The sequence below is a fragment of the Macaca mulatta genome, chromosome 18 (genome assembly GCF_049350105.2).
Source record: "Macaca mulatta isolate MMU2019108-1 chromosome 18, T2T-MMU8v2.0, whole genome shotgun sequence".
In the NCBI taxonomy this organism is placed as follows: Eukaryota; Metazoa; Chordata; class Mammalia; order Primates; family Cercopithecidae; genus Macaca; species Macaca mulatta.
In genome coordinates this window covers 72,618,728-72,625,463 of record NC_133423.1, presented here as the reverse complement: position 1 = coordinate 72,625,463, position 6,736 = coordinate 72,618,728, and the positions used below count along the sequence as shown (strand labels likewise).

At 34.7% G+C, this 6,736-nt stretch overlaps 1 pseudogene; it reads left to right on the top strand.

Annotated features, from left to right (window-relative positions):
- Nucleotides 1-271: 271 nt before the first annotated feature.
- LOC696610 (outer mitochondrial transmembrane helix translocase-like) lies at nt 272-1,662 on the top strand (annotated as a pseudogene).
- The last annotated feature ends 5,074 nt before the right edge of the window (nt 1,663-6,736 follow it).

Here is a 6,736-nt window from a genome sequence, read left to right as displayed (position 1 = left end):
ATTGTTAGAATGAATAGGATCTGGTATTTGCTAGCACAGCTGTGTGACTATAGTCAAAAATAATTTGATTGTACATTTTAAAATAACTAAAATAGTACAGCTGGATCATCTGTAACACAAAAGATCAATACCTGAGGTGATGGATATTTACCCCGATGTGATTATTATGCATTGCATGCCTGTTTTGAAACATCTCCTGTATTTATCTCCTGCACGAGGCCAACTGAGGGCACTTGCTCCTCTTGTTTCTGCTCCTGGGTTAACAATCAAGATGGTACATGCTGATGCCTTTTCTCATCCTTTGAGTCGGAATGCAGTTGTTGGTTTAATTTTCTGTTTGACAATATTTGGTTCAGTAACATACTTTAGTATCAAATGGATGGTAGATGCAATTGATCCAATCAGAAAGCAAAAACCAGAAGCTCAGAAACAGGCAGAAAAACTAATGAAGCTAATTGGTGTGAAAAATGTGAAGCTCTCAGAATATGAAATGAGTGTTGCTGCTTATCTAATAGACTTTTTTTTTTTTTTTTTTTTTTTGAGATGGAGTCTTACTCTGTCACCAGGCTGGAGTGCAATGGCACCATCTCGGCTCACTGCAACCTCCGCCTCCTGAGTTCAAGCAATTCTCCTGCCTCAGCCTCCTGAGTAGCTGGGATTACAGATGTGCGCCACCACACCCAGCTAATTTTTGTTAATTTTAGTAGAGATGGAGTTTCACCATGTTGGCCAGGATGGTCTTGATCTCTTTACCTCATGATCTGCCTGCCTTGGCCTCCCAAAGTGCTGGGATTACAGGCGTGAGCCACCGAGCCCAGCCTAGTAGACCCTCTTAATATGCATGTTACTTGGAAGTGATATAGCAGGTTTAGATGATGTCATTACGGATCTGAAAGACACAGTCATCTTACCTATCAAAAAGAAACATTTGTTTGATAATTCCAGGCTTCTGCAGCCTCCAGAAGGTGTTATTCTCTATGGGCCTCCCTAGGCTGTGGTAAAACGTTGATTGCCAAGGCCACAGCCAAGAAGCAGGCTGTCGATTTATTAACCTTGAGCCTTTGACACTGACCAGTAAGTGATATGGATAATCTCAAAAATTGACTGCTGCTGTTTTCTCTCCTGCCATAAAGCTACAACTGTCCATCATCATTATAGATGAAATAGACTCCTTTCTACGAAACTGTTCAAGTTCTGACCATGAAGCTACAGCTATGATGAAAGTTCAGTTTATGAATCTCTGGGATGGATTGGATACTGATCACAGCTGCCAGGTCAAAGTAATGGGAGCTACCATTCATCCTCAGGACCTTGTCTCAGCTATAATAAGAAGAATCCCTACAAGATTTCATATCAACCAGCCTGCTTTAAAACAGAGAGAAGCAATCCTGAAACTCATCTTGAAAACTGAAAATGTGGGTAAGCATGTAGACCTGCTAGAAGTTTCCCCGGAAACTGATGGGTTTTCAGGAAGGGACCTAAACGTGATGCATTGAGATGCTGCCCTCCTCTGCGTCAGAGAATGTTAATCCTATATCAGAAGAAGGATGAAGATGAAACTCAGCCTGTTCAACAGAGAACCTGTATCGGGCAATTGAAAAGATAAAGAAATCAAAGCATGCAGGATTTCAGAATGTTTTAACACACATTTGTTTAGATTAAGAGCAAAGATCATTTGTACAGTTCAGTGATCTAGTGTTTTGTGTCCTCTTATCAGTTAGTGGAAGCAGAATGGAAAGAGTGCTCTCCAAACAATGAGGGAGCTCAGTGTTTATGGTTTTATACTCTGAATTCTAAGTTGTTGAGATGCAGTTGTTATATAAGTGGCATTACTGTTTGTCAGAAATCATGAGGAGGAACAATTTAATCCAGTCTGAACGTGGGTGCTTGTGTTTGAGCTCTTTAGCCGTATGTCATACAGCCTTATAGAATCTAAGCTGGTCTTAAAGTCATAAATGATTCATTGGGTCATTAGTGAGAAATGGGGATGTGGTTAGGCACTGTTTCCTAGACTTGTGAGTATGTGTTTATGTGTGTGCACATATGTGTGTGTATTAGATGTATGTATCCACACATTTTATATTGACATTCTGTAGATATGTTTGAATATAAAAATTTTTTTTTACCCAACTACTAAATCCAGAAGTACCAAATAATACATAGTAAAACTAAGATTTAAGGTTGTGTCAAAAAGGTACAGTGATTCAGCCATTTCCATTTGTGATTTGTTTCAACCTTTTTTAAGTTGAGTGTTTTTCTTTCTGCAGTTGATTAATTGAATCCTCCACCTTGCATATATACATCTTGCATATATACATGGGCTCAATTATTAGGTTTGTCAGGATAATCAAATAAAAATACTAGGTCAGTGATCAGTATTGAATGGTTGTTAGACGGTCATGTGCTCAACACTGATTTCACCTCTTTCTGTAAGTATACTGAGTAAAAACTTTATTTTTTTTTTGTTTAAATTGATTTACATGAAAGTGGATTAAAAGGCCTTTCAAAAGAATGGATTTATGTTCTCAGTAATCCACAGCAAGGCAACAGGGCATAAAAATGTCATAGAGCAAACTACTTCCAGTTGTATTGTTTTAACAAAATTCTGGCTGATTATCAGTTGCGCAGGTTTGTCTATTTTAGCAAAGTTATGTTTATTGACTTTTCATCAAATATTTTAAAATGCTACATCATGTTCCTTTGTCCATATACCTTGGAGACCTCCTTTCTTAGCCTGCCTATTAATGACAATTTTCTTTTTAAAATCAGTTTTACTAAATGTAGTGACACTCAATAAATGCACCCATTTAAAGTATTCAGTTTGAACCACTTTGACAGACCCCCCCCACACCAGTGCAACCACTACCAATTCAAGATTGGTTATCTATCTTCATGCTACTACCATGTTTTCTTGATTATTACATAGGTGTTTTATTAAACTTTGAATTCTAATAAGATAAAAATGCAATTTTATTCTTACGTTTCAAAATTGTTTTGGCTATGCAGGGGCCTTCAAATTTATATATTAATTTTAGAATCATCTTGTCTGCCAAGTTTATCAATAAAGACTGCTGGCAATTTTATTGCATTAAATTTGTAGCTCCCTTGGGAGAATTGACATGAAAATATTGATTCTTCTAGTCTTTAAATTGTTATATCTTTCCATTTATTTACCTGTTCTTGAATTTTCTCAGCAATGTTATAAAACTTCAAGATACGAGTCTCATACATACGTTAAATTCATTCCTAGTTAGTTTATATGTTTTGATGATATTGTAAATAAAATTTTTTTAAATTACCTTTTTCTATTATTTATTGCTACTAAACAAAAATACAATTGGTATTTAAATACTGATCCTGAATCTTGTGACTTTTATAATTTAATTTATCAGTTCTAATACAGTTTTGGTAGATTATTTAGGATTTTCTACATACACAATCATGTTTCCTGTGAATAATACAATTTTATTTCTTTTCTAATTTATATGTCTTTTGTTTTAAAATTTTTTATTCTCTTTTTTTTCCCTCCCTTATTGAACACACTAAAATCTCCCATACTGAAAGGAAATGGTGAGAGTGGACATCCTTGCTTTGTTTTGATCTTTGGAAGAACGCATTCAGTCCTTCACCGTTAAGCATGACCTTACCTAAAACTTTTTATAGTTGCCCTTTACGAGGCCAAGAAAGATTTACTGGGTTTCTAATTTGTTTAATTTTAAAAAATCTAATAAATGAGTGTTGGATTTAGTTAAATGCCTTTTATGCTATATTAAAAGAATTATGATTATTTTTATACTTGATAAATGTGATGTCACATTACTTGATTTTTCAAACATTAGATTAACCTTTTATTACTCATAGGATGTCAGAGGCTTTCAAGAGTATACTTACAATTCTTGCTTTCAATCTTTGTTATTGTCATTATATGTTTTACTTACACATATATCACAAACCTGTAAAACATTTTTATGTTTTTAAAGGAAATTTAAAGTCTTTAAATTTGTTAAGGAAATCTGTTATTTTTGGCATTCTTTTCTTTGTGTAGATCTGAGTTTTCATCTGGTATCATTTCCTTTCCGTCTGAAGAACTTGCTTTCCTTGGTAATTAAAGTCTGCTAGTGATTAATTTTTTAAAATTTGTTCTATAAAAATGTGTTTATTTTACCTTCACTTTTTACAATTTTTCATTGTGGGGAAATACACATAACAGAATATTTACCACCTTAACTATTTTTAAGTAAATCATTCAGTGGTACTAAGTACATTCATATTATTGTGCAACCATCACTACCCATCCATCTCCAGAACTCTTTTCATCTTGCAAACCTGAAACTTCATACCCATTAAACAAGTCCTTCTCATTCCCTTCTACCCCCAACCTTTGGCAATAACCGTCTACTTTCTGCCTCTGTCATTTTGACTACTCTGAGTAGCTTATATAAATGTAATCCTACAGTATTTGCCTTTTTGTGGCTGGCTTATTTCACTTAGCATAGTGTCTTCTAGGATCATGTATGTTTTAGCATATGTCAGAATTTCCTTTCTTTTTTAAGGCTGATGGGTAAGGAAGGACTTACTTCTGTCATTTTGCTATTTGTTTTCTATATGTCTTATAGCATTTTTGTCTAACATTACTTTCTTCTGTGGGGACCTGAAGGACTCCCTTTAGCACGTTTAGAAACTGATCCTTTTCATTGGGAGAATACTTTAGTGGGTATAGAATTCTCAGTTGATAAACCCACTCTCCACCCTAGTACTGTAAACATGTTTCCATCCTTTTATGATTTGCATTGTTTCTGATGAAAGTCAGTAATAATTCCTATATTTGTCCTCTGGGTGTGTAGCATAAATATTTTTTTGGCTGGCTTTAAGATTATTCTTCTTTATTACTAGTTTTACACAATTTGCTTATGATGTGATTTGGGTGTTTTTCTTTGTGTTTATCTTGCTTGAGGTTCATTGAGGTTCCTGAATCTATACGTTAATATTTTCCATCCTATCTGGAAAAATCTTATCAATTATTTATTCAAATTTTTTTCTGCCCAATTCTTCTCTTCCCGGGACTCTTTTCGTACTTATAAAAAATTTCTCATTTTCATCCAAGAGATTATTGTGACTGTTCTTTTTTTTTCCAGCCCTTTTCCTTCCTGTGCTTCAATTTGGAAACTTTCATTTGGCTTTTCTTCAAGGTTATTGATCTTTTACTCTGTAATCCTTTCATAATAATTTAATTATCTCAGTCATTTGGAGTCTGTTTCTGTTGAAAAAACTCTTTTTCCATTTGTTTCTTTTGGGCTACAGTCTAGGTAGTGCCCCCAGACAGTAAACTGCAGTGATTGTGTTGCTTACCTGATTTTTCCCCTACTCTTATGAATTATAGTTCCTATTTCTCAATGCTGAAAAAAATGTTTCATTCATTTTGCCCACTTTTCTATTTATTCAAGATGGAGTGATTAGTCTAGTTTATCATAACTTATACTGAAATTCCTGACAGTTATCTTTTAATTTTGATGTCTTGGAATGTTTGTTTCTTTTTTATGTCATGTGGAAAAGTAATGGAAGTAAAGCCCAAAGTCTGGTTGAGCTGCAGTTAAGCACTGATTTATCATGGGTAGCCAGTTACATATGATGCTCTAAAGATAGCTCCCATCATTTGCTTCCTAGGTTTGAATTTTGCTAGAGTCTCCATCATTCCCCTTAACATTTCTTTTAGAGAATCAGATCATCATACCTATTTTCCATTTATCAAAAGCCTCACTTGTCCTTCTTTAGACTGCTTTTGTCTACTCATTTGAAGATTTCATTTTCACTGCCAAAATTATCTGGGGTTGTCTGTAATTATCTCATCTCTTGATGATCTCTTCTCCTCATCCCCATTGTTGCTTCAATAGATACCTAAGAATACTGGACTTTGATTCATAACATTGAAATGTGCATCACAGCATAACCAAATCTCTACGACTGCTTGGGAAACTCATAACTTCTCTGAACGTACTGACATGTGGAATCAGCATGAGAATATAACCTCTTCTTGTCTCATAGATTTGACAAAGGCAAAGCACAAATGCAAAGTTCAGAGCATGTTATCTTTGTATTAACTCGTGTAATAGGCTCCCAAATAAATTTTTTTGCCATCTGCACTTTTTCATTAGAAAATTATTTTGCGATGTGTCATACATAACCTAAGCATTGTTTCTTACCCCGTAAAATTGATTTAAAAATTGGCTGGATGACACTGAGCAGAATGTCAACCCTCTGTGACTCATTTGGAACTCAATGCACATTTCACATTCTTTACAGAAGATTCCGCACATGGCCTAGGTTTGTTTAGTGGGTGGGCTTTCAGGAGCATGCACGTTTTTAAATTCAGGACCTCTGAACTGTGGTGGGTCTTTATTCCAAAGGCTTTCTTTAAATTTAGTTTTAGGTTTTCTTTAAATTTAGTTTTTTAAGAACTGAAGGATTGAGAACCTGTTTTTCAAATGATGTGTTCATTTAAATTGCAGGTAGATCAGCCCACAAGGCTCTTCTCATACATAATGTAGCTGTACTGTATGGATTAACTGATACAAATAAACTAGAATTTGTGTCAGAGTTATTTAAGCTGGGAAGGTGAATTATAGTTTTAGCTTAAATACATAAACCAGGGGTATCTCTGATAGAAGTAATTCTCTAGGTCTGATTCACAAGTAAGTACTTTATTTTCAGCAGCATGTATTCGTTGAGATTTTTCAGA